The 21,184-nt window shown below is 41.2% G+C and overlaps 1 protein-coding gene across 1 annotated transcript in view; it reads left to right on the plus strand.

Moving 5' to 3' along the window:
- csmd1a (CUB and Sushi multiple domains 1a) overlaps positions 1–21,184 on the plus strand; it is a 70,897-nt gene that overhangs the window by 37,636 nt on the left and 12,077 nt on the right. The gene's annotated exons all lie outside the window — the stretch shown is intronic.

Here is a 21,184-nt window from a genome sequence, read left to right on the forward strand (position 1 = left end):
CCTATTTTTTAACTACTGCAGATTTGGTGCACTATTAAGTATTATAGCAGGATAATGGTGTAGGATTGATTTATAATAATCTGCAACTTAGTGGAATGTTGTTGCTCACTGTTTATAATATAGTTTGGACAACAACAGTCTATATCGCAGACGAATAAGATGTAACAGGCTTGGATGCAGAAACTTTTTTGTAGGATTATCAGTTTATTGTAATTTGAGCATTTTCATGAAATTTGTTGACAATTGGAAAAATATAGAATATCACCGGGGTCATCTTTTAATACATACAAGGAAAGCACATGTTGTCGCTTCAATTAAATTGTCAGACTTATACTGGTCAGCTTTAATGTCCTCAAATTAAATTTGTGCCAATTCTTCTGTTGGTGTTCATATTTGCAATGTAACTAGTGAGGGATTGGTTAGATGATGAGCTGCTCAATAACTTGGTCTTTTGATACATTAGGGTGTGCGTGTGCCTAAACACATTTATGTGTATGTAAAGTATTTGTATATGCACGTGTGTGCCGAGGCGTGTGTGAAGGTGCCCTTCCCTCAGACCTATGGGTGTACTGTATGTGACTGTAGAAGCTTTTAATGTTCATACCTTGTCAGAAATCTTTCAGTTACTGCACTGACACACCGCATGCATGCACGCACGCACGCACGCACACACACACATAAACACACACATGTAGAGGACACATGTCATTGGCTTCTAAACAAAACCTGACAGAAGAGGGGGTGGGGGGGTAAGACAAGAGGAAATGGAGGAGGGTCTCCTAATTCTTGCTTCCTTTCTCTAATACACTCTTTTTCTCTCTCTCTCTCACTGTCTCTCAGAAGCATAGAGAATCAGTTTTAATGGTTTGTCAAATAATTCTTTTTTCCCCAACAGTGGATTGGTGATGCAGTGTTTGTGTTAGCTATGTGCGCGTCTATCTGTGTGTGTTTTAAAGGAAAGCTTGTCCTACTTTAGCCCAGTGGTTTTCTCTGTTGATATTGCCCATAGCGCAGGATTATACGCTTTTCAATGTGGTCAAACACACACACGCGCACACACACACACACACACACACACACACACACACAGAAAACAATGGAAACACACAGCAAACGCCTATTACACACACAGGAACAACATGTGTATATCATATTTAATTTATACTCTTTATTGATCCCCTATGGGGAAATTACAATTTACATTCAATTTACAGTGTAGAAGTGCACAGCCGTACAGACATAGACAGACTATGCAGTCACACTCGCATATATAACATATGTTATATATAACATATATATATATATATATATATATATATATATATATATATATATACACACAGTGGGGCTCAAAAGTTTGGGCACCCCAGCTAAAAATTTGAAATAACGTGCATAAAGAAGCCAAGAAAAGATGGAAAAATCTCCAAAAGGCATCAAATGACAGATTAGAAATTCATATAGCACCATGGGTTCTTCTAAGCAGTTGTCTAGAAAACTGAAACTGAAAATAGTTGACCTTCACAAAGCAAGAGAAGGCTATAAGAAGATAGCAACGCATTTTCAGATGCCAATATCTTCTGTTCAGGTTGTAATTAAGAAATGGCAGTCATCAGGAACAGTGAAAGTTAAAGCAAGATCTGGAAGACCAAAAAAACAGACAGAACCGCACGCAGAATTGTGAAAAAAGCAAGTCGAAACCCACGTTTTACTACACGATCCATCCAGAAAGACCTGGCAGACACTGGAGTTGTGGCACACCATTCCACTATAAAGAGATACTTCTTCAAATATGGTCTTCATGGAAGAGTCATCAAAAGAAAACCTCTTTTATGTCCTCACCACAAAAATTAGCGTTTGAAGTTTGCAAATGAACATATAGAAAAGCCTGATGCATTGTGGAAACAAATTCTGTAGACCAATGAGGTTAAAATATAACCTTTTGGCCGCAATGAGCAAAGGTACGTTTGGAGAAGGAAAGGCACATAATTTAATGGAAAGAACCTCTGTCCAACTGTTAAGCATGGGGGGGGGGGGAATCAATCATGCTTTGGGGTTGTATTGCAACCAGTGGCACAGGGAACATTTCACGAGTAGAAGGAAAAATGGATTCAACAAAATTTCAACATATTTTGGACGCTAACTTGATGCCTTCTGTGAAAGAACTGAAGTTAAAGAGAGCATGGCTCCTACAAATGGATAATGATCCTAAACCCACCTCAAAATCTAAGGTGGATTACATCAAGAGGCGTAAACTGAAGGTTTTGCCATGGCCTTCACAATCTCCTGGGGTAATTTCTAAATCACTCGTGATTTGATATTAATGCTGTGCAAAGAGAGGGAAATCAATGATGTGGATGGGGTTGCAGCAGCTCAGTCAGTAGGGTTGCCTGTTCAAGTCCCCATACAGACCAAAGTATGGTGGTGGACTGGTAGCTGAAGAGGTGCCAGTTCACCTCTTGGGCACTGCCAAGGTGCTCTTGAGCAAGGCACGGAACCCCAAACTGCTCGGGGTGCCTTTCCATGGGACGCCCCCTCACTCTGACATCTCACCATTTAGAGCAAGCGTGTGAAATGTGTGTAATAACAACAGAGTGTAAATTGTAATTTCCCCTTGCAGGATTAATTGTTAATTTTTTATTATTATTATTGTTGTTATTGTGTATGTAGAGTCAAGGTTGAAGCACTTTACTTTTTGTTTGTGTCTGATTGATATAGCAATATACAGTATTGCGAGGACAGCAGTTATAAGTGTGTGTGTGTGTGGTGTGTGTAACAGTAATGGTTGTTCACCTGCAAGCATTTTGATTGATGGTTTGTTATAGCCTGACTGTACTGTAGTACAAAATGTGAGAGATAGACACTCATAGTGGAGGTAAAGAAACAAAGGTATAGAAGGACAGTTTGTAGTTGCAATTTTCTAACTGTCCTGTATTTGATTCAAAATGGCCAAAAGTTGAAGAACCTTGTTTTTTAGTTTAGTTAAATAAATAGCTCCTTTTTAGGTTGCATATCATTTATCAGGCTTATATAAGACACCAAAACACTGCACAGCATTTTATAGTACTAGCCTGACAACAATCTTAATAATGGAGATGTAAAATGACACTGTTAATGTTGGATGATGAGCCAGGTTCAACCTTTTTTGTTGGACAACAAATGTTTTTTTTAGCTGAAGCTTGTCAATGCATTAATTCATTCAAACAAAGGAGGGGATTGTTTTAGTGCTGTTGTTAGTTTGAATAGAGTATTGATAGAATTAGATGTTTTTTTTCCAATTTGTTTTTTCAACAACAAAAAATATAAACAGTATATACTGTATATATTGTCAGATTTGACAAAAGCCCCTGTTTTTGGAACATATCCATAGCTCACATTCACAACTTTGAGCTTTTTTTGTTTTTGTTCCAATTGTCTCACATTACTGATGGAAAAGAGCCAATGTCAGGCTTTTGGCCAGCTTTCATTTTACTTTTCTAGTGATTTTTGAGCCAAAGGTATGTTTTTTTTGTATGTACACTATATGAGTTTGAGAGAGACTGATTTTTAGTTTGGGGCTCAAAGAGACTCTTAGATGTCATTTGGCCACTATTTATTAGATAGCATATAGTCTATATTGATAACGTTTTATAACTGTAATTGTTTTATTTCAATCCCGAATATTGTGTGGTCTAGCCAGACCCTCCTACGCAGCACTGTGGAGGCAGGTCTGGCAATGCGAGACTAGATTCTGTAGCATTCAGTAGAGCTTTGACAGGAAATGGGGGGACAGAGAGAAGACAGGTCATGCAACAAAGGTCTCTGGCCACAAATTAACCTGGAACACTGTGATTATAAGATCAAGGTCACCAGGACACACTAATAACACCCTGTAAGTTTTGAGCAAAGATTTGAACTCAAACTTTTTTGTGGGCCTGGTTTCTGAAATGGAGATAGCATATTTATGTTATCTCTTCACTATTTTGGTATTTTTTGTAGCATATATTTTGTCCTTTGGCTCTTAGTTGTCTTTTGTCTTCATGGGCCATCACATCAAATGGTTACTAAGTGATTCACTATCCATTCTTAATTTGTCAATTATAATTTTTAACAACTGTTCGACAACTGTTGTGTGCTGTTCTGTGGAAACCAGAGACTGCTGACTAACAGATACATGTTATGTAATGTAGTTGTTTGTGAAGGTAAAACACTACAGAATATGAGGTTCAGGAGGTGGCAACTGTATGACGTGCATTACGCCTCTGTAGACTTGAAAACAAACACAAGGTTGCGTGTGTTTGTGTGTTTGAGGGACAGAGAGTACTTTAGTCTGAAGGACCCAGAGTCTTGGCTAACAGCCAGCAGTCTGGATACCCATAAACCACTGCTGCTGCTAGGCAGAATGGGCTTTTCTAAAGTGCAGGTAAACCTCTGTGGCCACATTTGAACTTTGATGCCTCCAGATCGTAATTAGTTGAAATTCCACTGTTTTAATTGGTTTGGAGTGTTTGTCAAGAACCCATGCACCAATAAATGTTGCTTTGGACAAAACCAACTTTCAGTTTAGGTGAAATGTGTTCTGTCTTGATGACTGGACAAGGCAATTCTTCATACAAGACAATACTTCTCTAGAAACTACAGCTGTTCTTTATTGTCCAATCACTAAATGTACTCCCTTTATCTTGCCATCTAGGAGCAAATCAGGGCTTTTACCACGGGACCCCTTTTCACAACCTCATTGTTTTAACCTGAGATTCCCATTCAATAAAACATCATCCTTTGAGGGCCCATTTGAAGCAACCAGTGACCCATCTAAGGGCCAGATTTACAGTGGGAAAAACCCAGTGAGACGTGGCTTGCTGCCAGCTGTCTTTTCACAATATCCTGCCACCTTGCTCCTGTTCCTTACCACAGTTCAGACAAATTGGTCCCTTTGGGATTTTGTGGAGCTTTTTTGTGCGTGTAGTGACCTAGAATTACATTGCATTTTCTCAAAACATGCAATTTAATTTACATTTTTAATGCAGTCCTTGTTTTGAATATAAGTTTAATAATTGGTGCTAATTTTGAGTCAGGCGGGAAAAAGTATACTGAGGTTACTGATACTTACTTTATTCAAAGGAAATATAATTAACCAAAATGTGACTTGTGTCATTGAGAAAGAGACATACAGTATATAAAAAATTCATGTGATTTTTAGTGTACTTGAAATCATAGAAAGCTACTGAAAATAGTCAAGTGTTGAATTGTCTGACAAGAAAGTTCAAAGCAAATGAAATGTTGCTATAGGCACCAGTCTTGATTAATATACAGTGTCTGCAGAAAATACACCAAATAATATGCTAATTTTTGTAAACTTTTTCAAGATTTTGAAGTGTAAAGTTTGATGTACAATATCAACATTTAATTTTTTTATATATTTTATTGTACCAGCGTTCAAACAATATTTACAACATAGTACAATATAAGTCTCCATTTTGTGCTTTCAGAATGAGCAGTTCTTCAAAACAAATGTCCTTTTGTGGTTTCCTCCCATATCCCTCCCCCCAACATTTCATTTTGACCCTCGTTTTGTGTTCTTGTGAAAACCATGTCAATCTTATATGATCAATGGAAGCATAATGCAGGTTAAATTAAAAACAAAGTGCATTAATTTCATTGTATTTGTCGCACTGAATGAAAGTCACATCAAAATAAAGCTCACTCTCCTCTCAATCATCTTCCTTTCCATCTTCTTAAAAGCTTTGATTAGGATTTGGTGATTGTTGTAGAAGGTGTAAGTAAACATGGTCCCGTAGATTAGTTTTGTTATTTCTTCAGGGTAAATGGTAAGTTTTAAAAGAATGCAGTTTCTCTGCTGATTTTGCGATTTCATGTGGAAAAATTGCACAAATGTTAGTATTGATATGTGCACTTATTATTACATTTACTTCTGTTTTACACCTGTATACACACTAACACACGCAAAAACACACATGCCTCTGCATCCCACTCTGGGAGACAGACAGCTTGACAGACAGTGTGGGGGTGGGTGAGATTCCTGGTTTAAGTATAAGGGGATTGCACAGCAGGCTGATGCTTAAGGACACCAGAAAATCAGCGGGGTTCTTACCCTCTTATCGCACAAATCAAATGCCACCCACTGTCAAAGTGCCCTTGAGCAAGGCACTCAACTCCTCACAGTACGGCAGTAGAGTTGTGTGATCCTGTGTGTACCTCTCACTTCCTGTGTGTGTGTGTGTGTGTGTGTGTGTGTGTGTGTGTGTGTGTGTATCTCAGTACATAAAACATACACTCCCAGAGGCAAAATAACTGTAATTCTTCTTCAGAATAAGATCTTTTTTTTCTGCCTGTCTGTTTCTCTGCATGAAATGCTCTGTGGAAATAAATCTCTCATATTTCTCTCCTCTCCCCTTTCTAACACAAATTTAAGAAACATCATTAAACATCTCAATAATATGTTTACAGCCAGTCTTATTTTTTTAAAGTTAGCTTAAGGCTACAGTAGCTAGCCTTGGGTAGACTGCCAAATATTTCCATAGCAACGGGTCTACAATTAAGCCATAGAACAAATTATCCATGAATACAACTTAATACCTTCTTTGAGTACTTCACATAATGAGTGGTTGGAAAATAAGTTTAAAAAATAAACAATCATCCAGTGGGGTTTAAAGTTAGAGTTACAAATATTTTTGAAATTACTACAGTAGTAAACATTAGGTGTTAACACAGAGAGAAACTAAAAAAGGAAAAACGCCCATTGGCCCTTGCCTAAGGCCATTCTCTTTTTTCCCTTCAGCAGCACATAGAGAGAAAAGAAATTCTTGGTGTTTAGTGTATCCCTACGTGTCTCTTGCTTCACAAATATAATTCAAAGCAAATTTCCTACATTGGCTAAGAACATTGTCTGTGTCCTCATCTTGTTTTCTGCCATTTTTCTTTTGCAAGGTTTTTTTTATGTTGGCAAAAATCTTCCCCCTAAAAATTAGTTTGGTTATGTTTTCAGTATATTCACTTCTTTTCAATGTCTTTCATCATCTTCTCACTGCTTTTTCTGTGTTGGTCTTCTCCACAACAAGCGTTTCTTGTCTATCCATTTACTCTAAGCTGTGTTGTGTCACTGATGGACTGGTGTTCCACTAGACAGACCAAAAAAAAATAGATTACACTCGGAGAATGACAGGTTGAAACAAATAGTTTTTGCCAGGGGCATACATCTACTGTACAAGTGTGAGGTGAATCTTGTGTTGGCAAGAAGAAGCCAAATGCTCTGCAAGATAGAAAAGAGTAATATCTGTTTTATGAGTTTATGTTGATTTCGTCTCTGGTTTGTGTTAGGTAGATTGTTTTCCACCATGTCAGAGCATTTAGATTGTTATATATATGAGAAACCAGGATCCAAGATATACATGTTTGCTATGTCTCAAAAAAGTCAGCTTTTTTGAAAAGAAGAAAGCTGTTCTTTTTTCCCCAGTGCACGTCTATATTTTGGATTTGCTGAATGGACTCACGTTTCAGCAGGCAGAGGAACCACATTTAATGATTATTAAGATACATTAATGGCACATCTAGAAAACCCAGGTGATTTGACCATATGTTTTTATAATTTTTTTGGGGGGGAATTGGGAGATTTTTTAAATCATTTTGTGAATAAATCGATTAAAGTGTGTCCCATAACTCTTTGGTGGTTTTCAGTCCTATTTTTTCAGGTTTTGGGTGCACCCTGCCTCAGTTATCATGAGTCATTGGAAAGTTAGACTTCGACATGGCCAGTGGAAAAGCTTGTCTATTATATCCACTTAAATTAGACCTTATATTTTACACCTATGAGCTTCCCATCACAGTTGTTTATTGTTCCAGCTTTACCAGAGGAACTGGAGGTCAAGTACCTTGGTCGAGCACATTATAATGGTCATTGAATAAGGCTCACCTTTACTTCCCCTGTCAGGATTCCCCTGTATGGTCGCTGGATTTCAACCGACAACTGTCTGTTCACAAGCTTTCTTCATACCTGCGAACTGTTAAAATCCCCTGGTTGCAAACATCAATCCTAATTTCACCTTGTGAAGGTGTGATTGATACAGGTTGTCACGGCCATTGCTAGAAAACTGCCTGAGACCCTTGGAAAAAGTGTTTTGAAATATATTCAGCCAGTACTGGTCAATATCAACATCATTTCTTAAAGAGAAGAAAAGGGATGAGGGATCAACATTGAGCCATCAATAGTTCAATTCCACATTCATTTAGAGACAGTCTTATACCTACCATCAACAAATGAGAACACCAACATTAAGACCAGCAGCCTTTGCAGGTCGTACTGCATTTTTGATATATATGTTAGCAGGTTTTATTTCACAGGAGACCTTGGTTGCTTTATGTTATTCTAGTGTGCAGTATATATGCAGATAAAGAAAAAAGGTTTAACTTACTAAATAATGTATGTTTAATTGAATAGGTTTTTTGCTTTTTCCATACTCTCTATTCATCTGAAATTAAACAAAGCCTGTGAGCTGACTCGCGACTGACTCTACACTCACAAGGCATTCTCCTCTCACTGCGACATATATCCATAGCACCCTTTTAATCATGGCATGTACTTAAGCTGTCAGTGCTCTGCTCACTCTCTTGCTTCATGCCTGCTGCCACAACACTCTCTTGAAAGCTGCTATTAGCTGCTACTGCTGTCCCCACTGCTGATCATATAGCATTTCAAAAGCGTCACCTCCACCCCAGCATCCACCTGTAAGCTCTAAGTTGTCCTTTAGAGAGGAAATTAGTATCCTCACTCCGTCCTTGGTGCTTCTTTGAGGGGAGCGGCAAGTGTAGACACTAAAAACTCTATGCTGTAAATATTCTACTCGTACATAATTCCATGTTCTTGACTCACTAAAATGCAGTGAGCTTCAGAAAACTGTCGACATTAAAAGCTGAGTTATAAAGGTATTCTGCTTGGTGAGCCACTTGTAAGCCAATACTTCCCGCGGTGTTCACCTCTGTACCAGCTGCCGGACCGGCTACATCCTGCTGTCGGATCTCCACCCTCGCTGCAAGTCCTGCCTCGGTGCTGCTCACACCAGCCTGACATTCACCCCCGAAGCCTCCTGCCAGCTCCATGCCCAACTACCATCTAAAGAGATTACGGCAGGCGATAGCCTTTCTGGCCTGTCAAATTGTTGGGGAGGGGGATTGCAGCTGGACAGAATGACGGGACCTCGTCAACACCCTGGATCTGCCTGGCACTCACCCCTCGATGCCTCCTGCCAGTTCTGCGCCCGCCAGCCATCTGAAGAGCATTATGGCGGGCGGAAGCTTTTCTGGCTTGTCAGGTTGTTGAGGAGGGGGATGGCAGCTGGGCAGACCCCCTCAACATCCTTGGATCTGCCAGAAGAGTACGTCTTTGACGGGTAAGAGTCCACTGGCTTGACACCCTCGGATAACGCCTCTATTATGGAGTCCCGTTACGGTAACTGTCTCCGTCCCAGGAGAGGAGCACCACTCCAGCGGCTTTCTCCTCTGCAGCGGGCGGGCTCTCTGCCCACCGCTAAGTTATGGTTCTTGACCTATGAGAATGCCAAGTACCATTCCCCTAACCCGGGAGATGGACGGCTGTCCCGCCACTGCGGCAGAGCCTGGCCTCCACCCCGCTTCCGACGGAAGCCCACATCTCCGTCTCCTCGAAAGCAGGTCCATGCTTGCTTCACTGGCCCGTACCAGTACCGCCCCACACGGCGGTAACCGCCCAACAGTACCCTACCATGAGCTGGACAACATGATCACATGTCTCGCTCAGCGGCGGAATGGGCTTTGTGCTCCATGCTGACCTGCTGACCAAACAACAAACAGTCATGTGCATGCACGCTCTAAGAGCCATCTTCTCCACTAACATTGGTTGAAGAAAAATGCGGATGTTGGGAAACAAACGGGTCCGCTTATGTTATATACAGTATTGGCAGATGTGGTTGAGGCCCGTGCTGGACGCACGGGCGGGAAAAAAAATATTCACAACTGCGCATGCGCAAAGGGATGGTACCCAGTAGCGTCATCTCTTAGAGGGCTACGCCTATACTCATAGAATCTGGAGTTACAATTCGTAACTATCGATCTCTTTATAAAATAACTTTTACAGAAATTATTAAATGAGGAGTATTTCATAATAAATACACAAACGACAAAATATAGTCACAATCCCATAGTAACAAGGCTGCAAGTGGATAACTGTAAAGGTAATTAATGGTGTCACTGTGTTATCAGCCTTTCTTCACTGATAGAGATGTGGTGATGAGATGGAAACATACCTAGTTCCTAAATGTCTTTTATAAGTAAAACAAACCCATTTTCACTAAAATACTAGCAACAGTTTTTTGCGCCGACTCATTTGAATGAAAGCTCTCATCTGGTCCTCTTTTTCCACCTTTGTGCCATCAGGGCTTTTTTTCTTACATGTTTACCAGCTTTAGCATGTATGGTATCACTGGCTAGTTTTAATACACTGTTGATATATGGTTGTGGTAAGACTGAAAGGAGAATATTACTGCCATACACTGTTGTCAAGTAATTTTTGCTAAATTCCCATGTAAGTCTTAAGTCATTTGGTCCAAGTCTTAAGCAAGTTTCAAGTTATTTTTTTGTGGCAAGACAAGTTTCAGGTTATGTCAAGTCAAGTAGAGTCCTTAGTTAAGGCAATCCTAAATAGTTTGTTTAACTAGTTAAAAACAGTATGACAATGAATAATTATTGATAGTCAGTGAAATTAATGTAATCAAAGCAAAAATGCTAATGTTAGCTAACATCAGACCTCTTGGGAAACACTTATTATCAGAATGAGTCTTCAATGACCAGTTCTTGCATTCAGCAGTTCGCTTTTTTCCTTCTTTTCCAACTAATAAGGCTTCATCAGGGGTCTTTGATGTTACGTGTTGCGATAGCAAGAAGCCAGTTGTCCAATCATGATTCACATTTTGCGCTGCTGCATAGTGTACTTGATAGTTAGAAACGTGACAAATCAATTTTATTTCATTTCATGTTCAACAGCCAATATTCAAACTTATAAATATACACAAGTTGTTCGAGTCATCATGCCTGAAGTCAAGTCTTTCATCATTAACTTACACGTCTTAGTTGAATCTCAAGTAATTTATTTTTTGTCAAGCCAAGTCCCAAATCATCAAAACAGTGACTCGAGTCCACTTGAGTCCAAGTCTCAAGTCCACAGTTCCACAGTTGCATACTGAGTTCCCAGTATGCAACACATTAGTTAATGTTGCCATACCTTTCTGCCTGTTTTCATCAGGTTTTCCATTGCACATTGTGCCTTTTTCTATTTTTCTGTTTTCCTCAATACACCATGACTGTGTAAACAACTTAGAGCTGGTCAGTGGTCATGTTTGGGCCACTGCTACTTTTGAAGCCGTTGAACTCAATGACACTCATATCTTATTCACCGTTAGAGTAGGGGTCTTCAATGTTTTTTAAGCCAAGGACCCCTTAACTGAAAAAGAGATGGTGAAGGGACCCCCTACTACACATACTGTATAGTAGCATAATTGATCGAATACACTGGGCCTAGAATAACATGTAGGGCAGCCTAAAGCCTTCATGTATACATTCTTTGCTATTAAAATAGCCTAATAAGTGTTGGCATAATTTTACAAATAATGTTTTAATGGTAAACATACATGTATCACAGTAAATCCTTACGATTAACTGTATCTGTGGATGGCCTCAGTTACCACCTTACCTATAGGCCAGTAAGCAATGGGGATTTATATTTGCTAATAATATGTTAGATTTATGACTCTACAAGAATTTGGAAGTCCCATTGCATTGACTCTGAGGACCTCCGAGGAATCCCGTACCCCTGTTGTTAGAGGAACAGTAAACCCAAGAAGGGAAGTATTCCCTTCTCTGGCACATATGTTGCTTTATTCATGGAAATCTTACGTCACGTTACATTACTGAGATTTGCTGGGTCTTGTTATATATAATTCAAACCGCGCTAGTTTCATTATTTTGAGTGACCAACTTGTTTACACCAACACTAAGAGAAGAGTGATGGTAATGAAAATAACACAGATGCTATTTTCCAATACCACTGTATGCCTTTTTACTGCAGTACCATCCAATCTGAACAGTAATCCTAGCATTAAAAGAGCCCGTCAAGTTCAACATCGGACATGCCCACAGTCTGGTGGATTGCTAAGCAGAGCGAGGGATATGTTAAACAGGCAGATGCAGATGGGCAGTCGTATAGATGGACGAAGCATCTGAAAGGCACACTGGCAAGCTAGCTGTGTGATCTGTTAACTGTAAAAACTGGCTGTCTGGAATCACTGAGTGGCTGTCTGATTACATAAACTGGATGACTGGTTGGACAGTTGACCATCTGGAGAAACGGTCACATAACTTCAACCCCGATCACTTATTTTTAAATAAATGTCAAACAGCCGTAGGATCAGTGTGCTGGCCTGATTGGGAGGGAAAGCATGATGAAAAGAGAGCATGGAGAGAGGTAGGAGTGACATACCAAGAGTGAGAGAGATAGAGACACACAGAGAGAGAGAGAGAGAGATACAGAGAGAGAGATGCAGAGCTAGACGGGGATGTAGAATCATGTCAGTGCATCAGTACAGTGACAGCTAGACAATTAATGCTCATTACCTGACTGACTGACTAACTGACTGACCAACTGATCGTGTGTGCTGTTTTTGTCTCAAATGGCGGATTGGCTAGGAGACAAATGATGATTCATACGTGTGCACACACACCACACACACACACACACACACACACACACACACACACACACACACACACACACACACACACACACCACACACACACAAACACACACTCAAAAAATGTAAACACACACTAAACACCTATTACACACACAGGCAGGGACAACACATGTATATACACAGGTAGTGTAAAAGTGCACAGCCGTACAGACATAGAGAGCCTATGCAGTTACACTCGCAACATATATGTTGACACAGTCATGGTGCACATTACATACATGTTAATGTTATGTCACTTGTAGCATTTTAATTGTAGGCTAGGGAGGTGCCTCTGGTGTGTGTGTGTGTGTGTGTGTGCGTGTGCGCCTGCACGTGTATGAATCATCATCTTTCTCCTGGCCAATCCTCCATTTGAGACACAAACAGCACCGTTGCAGAGACATACAGAAACGGGATTATAATGCTTGTGTTTGGATTTACACTGTGTGTTTATCTTAAGGGGTATAATTTCCACAGTTTGGGGATTTATAACCTTTAATATGTGTATGTAATTCATACTGTAATGCTGCATGTTTTTTTATTTATTGATAAACTTGTTTTAGCTTTCAGTAGCAGCCATTGTAGCTCCATAACGCAGCCATTACGTCTTTCTACAATTAACCATTGCCCAATGAAATTAAAATGTTGATGTTGATAGATCCTATGCCCATGACATTAAAACATGAAGGAGCAAAGCATGCTCCCAATAATAGTGTTGTGGAAGTTTCTGTTCAGCGAGGGAGGAATTTGTGAATGAAGAAGAGACCTTGTTGAAACAAAAATAAAGACAGGCTGTAGACTGGATTAAAGTTTGGATATTCGGTGAAAGAGTTAATTATTTTCTCGAGAGAACAATCAACAAAATGACGAGAATGGCAGTTCACAATGAAACAGAGTAACAAGGTGACATTACACATTCTGGTAAATACAATCAGTAATCCACTCTTTATATGCAGTGCCCCCAGAGGAAATCCAACCCTTGTTTGAAACCAGTTTAATTCTCAAACATAACAATCAGTGGACCTCAGGCAGACCAGTTGGAGCTCTTACGTATTCTGAATCTGTCCCTGTGTGTCCAAGTGGGTGACTGGTCATTCTATCTTAGCTAAAAAAGGACATCTTGTCTCTTGGATAGGCTCTGGTCTCGACCTGGGACCTGCTATGATAAACACCGTTCTAGCAACTGTTTTTGTCAGGCTCCACGTCATCTATCCTTGGTGGAGAATGCAAAGTCCTAACATATCCAGTGTCTCCTACAAAGAGATACAACTGAGGACAGATACAGGAACCAAATACTCTGAGAGGCATTGAAGATTTATATGAATAATTAATATGAAAATCATTGGTTAAATGTAATTTTGCCATTACATTCCCCCCTTTTGATTACATACTAATCACAACACAATTGAAAATTACTGAAAAGACAAAAAAAATGTTTTTGTGATGAATTTAAACCTCTTAGTTTAAGCTACCACTACATCTTAGTCTAAAAGAAAGATGAGAAGTAAAATGGAATTTATGAATCAGGAACTACTCAAATTTGGAAGCTGAGTCCGAGTTGCAACCGTCCTCATGGTAAGAGGGCAAATGGAACAATTCAGGACCATCATCTTTGAGTTGTAAGGCTTGATACTGAACCTTTTTAAGAGAAAACAAAGAAAATAATCATTCATATTAATGGGATAATACAACAAATACTTCAAAACAGAAACAGATCACAGAGATTACTGGAATCACAATATTCCCCATCCAAGCCTTCCACCCCTCCCCAAATATCCAAGCGCCCCAATCGCCCCCTGAATAAGTGTGAGGGACATCTTGAGCCCTAAGACTAGTGGCGAGGTGGTTTAGCTGATGGACGGTGTCAGTGAGGTTACCTTCAATGTCTGGGATTAATGCGCAGCATTGATCACCTAATACATGGCAGTGGCCCCCCTGAGCTGCTAACAGTAAATCTAGACCCATCTGGTGCTAAAGTAACATGTTACGCATAGCTCCAAGGCTTTAGGAAATCGCTGAACCCCGCAAACATGACGGCGGTCAGATTTCCAAACTTTCATGTATCTTATCAATATCATGTGCGTTATTAACTAAACCCTACCACGGAAGAATTCCTGAAACAATTGCTACTGTAACTCATCATTTTACATTAAGCTCTTAAGTAAAATGCAGTCCAATGTACAAATAGTTAATTAGGTTTAGCACGAGTGGTTTTATGGGTGAAGCCCGTTTCTGTGATGGGGAAACAATTAATCATTAATCAACATTAATCATCCCTACATCGCGTGTAAATTGCTGATGAACCTAGTCATATGTTGGATTATGAATGCATTGTCTTTGTCAGAAGAAAGAACTCATTATTTTGCACAATGTTAAATCATTTGAGTTGATTTGGTCATTTTTGGACTGAAAGTAATCGCATGGTTGCAACAGAAAGGTAGTTGATGCATTAGCTACTACCATGAAGTCTGTTGTCTTAAGGTTGTTGTTTGTTTATATTCTCGTACCCGGTTTCCAATACGGTCTAGAGAAAGGTGAAGAGCGCTCTACTCTTTTACCCCTTTATTTGATGACTGAAAACTGAGTGTGGGTGTACCGTGCATCTGTAGTAAACATTTAATGGGAGAAGAAGTGGTGTTAGAATAAATGATGTCAGATTTCTCTATATATCTGTCTAACAACAAAAATGGTGCCCCCCACACACACAGACAGAAAACAGAGAAAAGAATACATCTGTGTCATACACCATGTCTGTCTCTCCTGTGTTCTTCCATCGTCACAGCGAGTGCTGCGCCCTTCAGGGTGTGCTGTGTGTGTGTGGGTGGCTGGTCGATGCAGTACCAGGCTGTAGATCAGGCGGTCTTGCTTCTGGTGCCATGGATTTCTTCTGGTGTCAGAGGTTCGTCCACCAGCACATGACACACCGTCGGAGTCAGTCTTTACCACTGCCTCGTTTCTGGTGAGTTGTGTTGCAGCGTTGGTGGCACAGAACTTAGTCTGTCAGGCCACGGACTTCCGGGCGTCTGGCGGGACTGGCTTGTCCCCTGGTCCTGGAACCCTCTTGCAGTGTGGTGCGTGGATCCACGGAGCCCTCTCAGCAACCTTCACTGCTGTGGGTGACCAGAAGAACCTGGAAGGGACCTTGCCAGCGTTTGGATTGCCAGTTCATCCTCCTGTAGTTTGTTACGACCACGAAATCTCCTGGCTGCAGCGTGTGGAGCGGCCCTTCAGCTGGGTGGGCAGGGCAGCAGACACCTGGATTCTTATGGCAGAGAGAGCAGAAGACAGTTGTACACACCTACTCTAACATATCATGCTCGCACAGAGTGATGAGGGAAGGGGGCTCTAGAAGCTCTAACCCCCACACTGGGTGGTCTGCCGAAGAGAATTTCAAAAGGACTGAGGTTACTGCGCGTTCTTACCCTTATTCACATGTACATAGTTTTGTTCTTAACGTGCCGTTATCACTTGATAACCGACTTGATATTATTAATATATAATATAATAATTTCTGTTATTTAGAGCTTTTGCTAACACTGAAGCAGTTTGTTTTGAAGCGGGAAACACCTCCACCCATTTTGACCAACCATCATCAAACAAAACTTTTTCACCTGTGACGGTGTGAGATCTACAAATTTCATCATGATATGTTCAATTGCCTGCTTTACAAAATTTTCCTTTTCTGCAAATGATGTGAAGGCCTTTGTGTACCATGTTTTCTTTAACAATACTAGCACTCGCCCCTTTGACACATGGTCCCATGGGCCCATGTGTCAACTTTGCAAAATGCGTGAACAAATGGTGTGGAAGGCAAGGTGTTGGATCCGGCCCCGGCCAGACATCCTCTTTAAAGGTGCACTCTGGCCTTTTCCACTGTATTCTGCAGCTACTGATTCTGCAAGTGAAAAATCAGTCAGCTGCACTGTGTGTGTGCAGAACATTTGTATTAGCCTAGCTAAAATGGAAATAAGATCAATGATCAATTGGTGATGACAAAATGGGCTTACCATAAGACTTAGGAAGTTTCAGTGTTTCCACAATGCCCCAAAATCATGTACAAACCCCAAAAGGCGTACCTGGAGTCTGTGTAGGTTGTAACAGACGAACCTTCAGCCAGTTTACATGCTTCAGTTAGAGAATGAGTCCAGCCGCCTGTCCTGTCCGGTGTCAGGGCAGCGTGAGGCTGACCCATCCACATACAAACCAGATCTGAGTTGGCACCGGTGTGTCAGTCAGATCTGGGCGCGGAGCACAGGTGTGTTGCAACTCAGCCAAACAGTCATGCGGCTTTCCCTTCCTGGCACAGGCATAAGGAAGCAGGGTTAAGCACTGTAAAATGTTTAACAGTGACATTAGGCACATCAAGCAGACATGTGTGGTACCATAGATATCGTGCTCAGATAAATGTGAAGGTCGTTGCTCCAATAGGATCAGAGAGAAACTACTGTGGCACTAACAATGTTAATGGAGCTAAAATAGGCCACAGGCCTGAGCCTGTCACCGTGAGGCTGCAAGAGAACAAACGTCATGCAGCCCAAATGTTCACCCACTGTCTGAGTGAATGGAAGTTTAGGGTTTGGCAAACCTAAGGTTGGAGGGCTTTGAAAAGCTTTTTTAAGATTTACAAACGCCTAGTCCCCCTTGGTCATCTGAAGACAAGTTGTTACCATGTATTATGTCAGCTGAAGGCTGAACTGAGCATAATTTGGGATGAAAAAACACAACAATAGGAACACATCCCTAGAAATGACATAATTAGTTTCTTTGTTTCAAGTTTTGGGAGAAAAACTATTTCTCAATTCGAGATGAGGACAATGTTTCCCTGACGCTGAAATGTCATGACCCAAAAAAAAGCACTTCTTTTTTCACAATTGCAGTTTGGCTAAACTAGCTCTGTGCCCTTCTGCTGCCAGGTGGCACAACAGTGCAATAGTGAAATAGTTAATCTTCAAGGCTCTCTCTCAGTGCTTGTTGTAGACAGTTGGGCTGTCATAAAAAATCCTTATCCTAAACGTGTGAATGTGTAGGCCTTACCATCCACATAAGAAGGCAACCCAGAAAGGCTGTCTTGTTCACTGGACAACTGAAAAAAAGCGTTAGACAAATGAACAACAGAAAAATATTGTGCCCCCCTGGAATTCCTTGAATTTAGTGTACGGTTTGGCACATTGGGAGCACGTGCATGGACCGCTGCATTTACTGCTTTAAGGTCCTGAACAAAACGCCAGTCGACCGGTTTTCCCTTATCACGAATTTTCTTGACAGGGAAATAGGCGTGCGAAACAGGTGAATCAGGACACGGAACAATAACACCTGCTTTCAAAAGAGAGTTAAAAAACCGGCCTGATTCCGTTAATTGCTTCTTGTTTCAGTGGGTACTGAGGTTTTTTGGGCCTGAAATCTGAGCGAGGAGTGATGACGACAGGCTGACAATTTTTTATGAGCCCCACGTCATACTTATGCGCTGCCCACAGGTGATCGGACACTTGGGACAGCAGCGGAGAGATATCTGAGGGTGAACAATCACAGAATTATTCAAAAACGTGCGTGTGTGTGTTTCAGCTTCTTTCCGCTGGAAACACACTGCGTATGGCTGTCACCCGATGCGGACAGGAGCTTCGATAAGCTCCCGTGGAGGGGAGGTGTACACATTCCCTTCCACGGTTCCAGTAAAGTCAGTCAGTCAGTGGTCACAGTCCCGGACAAACTGTCCCAAGTTTCTCCACTGATCTGTAGGAGATTTGGACAAAGAAATATGAGCACGTGAATGTTGAACTCTGAAAAACACTCTCTGTTTTTCAGTCAAGTTTACAGCTACTGCACATTTGTTTTCATGCCAGTATAAGTAAATACACTCAAGCTCATCTGCTTCTTCATTGGAAAAAAAAAATCTTCAACAAACATGTCATCTTTTCCTGATAAGACAAAATAAGTGCCATGTAGGTTTAGTTCTGACATGAAGTCAGCAAGGGGTTAAATCACATCTCTGGCCTCATGCAGCAGGCTTGCAGCATGACCCAGAGAGAGATCCACCACTGAAAAAATCAGCTGAGATGTGTGTGTGTGAAAACAATGAGTCAGGCTGGCTGTGACTTCTAATCTCACAACCTTGAGATCTGTAGGAGTTTGAGATAACTCCTCTGCCGAACATTAGATCCCTACCTAACAAATTCACAGGACACAGGAGAGAGCAAAAACAAACATGTTGCCCTTCTCTCCTGCTCCGAATCATTTAGATCCCTATATACACACATCATGAGGTTGAAAATCTTTCTGGGACAACTGCTCCACTTGCACTCCTGCACAGAACAATTCCACCAGAAAGCTTTTGATTCAAAAATAAAGATTTTTGAAGCACATAATTTGTTGCACCTAAAAACCCCAACTACATACACTCTAAACACAAACCCAAACCACAGATTATGCCTCTAAACCAACTCTACATCCCTTCCATGCACCTTTTAAAATTGTAGCAGCCAATTTGTACACCTCAGATAAAAACATTACATAAGTAGGAATACCTTCTAAATGTTTTTTGTTCTAGGTGACAATATTGCGTCTAGAATTATCCCTATCGTGTGTGGAAGAGTGTGATGTTTATGGGCTGTAGCGTGTGAAAGCATTTACTTCTTTGCAAGCAGGTTAGTTAGTGTGTGTTTTGCATTTTTACTTCCCTTATCCGGTGCAGACTGGCTCAGACTCTCCACCACTCCCGTTCCCCTCCTCCCTTTCATCCACCCGTTGCTGGCTGTAGGTGCGGTCCCCAGCTGGGGGACCCCTCGGTTGTCGTCTCCCTTCTGTATTTCGGGATGGGCATTTGTCTGCCCAGTGACCTCTTCCTCCGCAGTTGAAACACTGTGTCTCGGTCCACTGCTGGCCCTGCCCTCCACCTCGTCTTCTGCCTCTTCCTCTCGCTTGCTCTGCTTCTGCCCCCCCCCCCCCCCCCCCCCTGTTCAGCCAACGTTGACACTGTCAAAGTTATTTTTCTTCTGTTTCTCTTTTTGTCAGCTGTTCAGCTGACTTTGTAGCATTGGATGACGGTACCCGATGCTGCTGTTTTGTCAGATGTAGGTGGGGGAGAGGCCGTGGCTGTTGTAGAGAGAGAGCGTGCAGCGAGGTGGGGGCTGTGTGGGATCTGGTCCGCTCCTGGTGCTTGCTTCTGGGGGAGACACGGACGGTGTTTCTCCCTCGGCCTGGGTGCTGGAGGAGGGTAGGGTGGTGGTTTGAGCAGCTGATCGCCATCTTTAAGACTCGGATAGAGGGAAAATGCATTAGTGACAGTGTTCATTTCTCCTCTTTGTGTTTCAACAGCATTATCTGTTCCCTCCTTAGTTACTAGTTTTTTCATCTGTTTTCTTTCCCTACGAGTGGCTTCTTCCATCCACTGACTAAAACATTCTTTGTTTTTCTCTATTTGAATTAAATCCTGGGTGCTTATTGTTTTACCCCCTCTCAATAATTTTTCTTCTTCTTCTAAATCTTGTTTTAGCGTTCTAAGTTTCCCTGTGCTCAAAGAGCCATTTTTAGGGAAGCCATGCTTAGTGGTCCAATAAGCCAAACAATCTAAGGTTTGTGGACCATATCGTTTCACCATCTCATCAACCAACGGGCCTGAAGGAACGTGTGATTTTGTGCCTTATTGCCCATGTCTAAATATGAAATGAGCAGGCTAATTGAGTATTCTTTTTCGTATAATCGTCACTATACGGCCCAGTTTAGTCTCTCGGTAAACTTTGCGAAAAAAACCTGAAAAACAGCTGTAACTTAATTTAGCACAATGACTGTTTATCTGTGATAGATTTTAGCTCGATGAAAATCCAGATAGGCAGCTACAATGGACTGTTTATCTGTATGATTTCAAAATCTATCCTTCACCCCGTCCTACTCCCTTGTTTGATGAATGATGTCAAATTAGTGGTTTATTCTGTTCAACAACCGGATGGTTTAAACCCACGAATAAAACCCTTTTTCCCCTTGTTTTTGTAAAAACCTAAAATTTCCACAAACAAAAGATAAACTTTCACCAAATAATCCCAGTGAAACCTTGGTCAGTCTTTTGCTCACACGGTTGTCTCGGTATCCAATTCAAATTGTTTAAAATTGAAATTCTAACTTACCCCCGCTGTTTGAAATTGCTTCCTTTTCGTTTGGATTTCAGAGTGGAATCAGCGAGCCCTCCGCGGTTCTGACCCTCTTTCTCTCAAAGATGTTTTGGCGAGGTTTAGAGGCAGGTGATCCTCAGATCCTGGATGCTAGCTGTCATCAGTCACCAGCGGAGTCCCGTTCTGATCCCTCCTTGAAATCCTGCCGACAACGCCACAGTTTGTTGTGGAAGTTTCTGTTCAGCGAGGGAGGAATTTGTGAATGAAGAAGAGAACCTTGTTGAAACAAAAATAAAGACAGGCTGTAGACTGGATTAAAAGTTTGGATAT

The sequence above is a fragment of the Etheostoma spectabile genome, chromosome 1 (assembly GCF_008692095.1).
Source record: "Etheostoma spectabile isolate EspeVRDwgs_2016 chromosome 1, UIUC_Espe_1.0, whole genome shotgun sequence".
Lineage (NCBI taxonomy): Eukaryota > Metazoa > Chordata > Actinopteri > Perciformes > Percidae > Etheostoma > Etheostoma spectabile.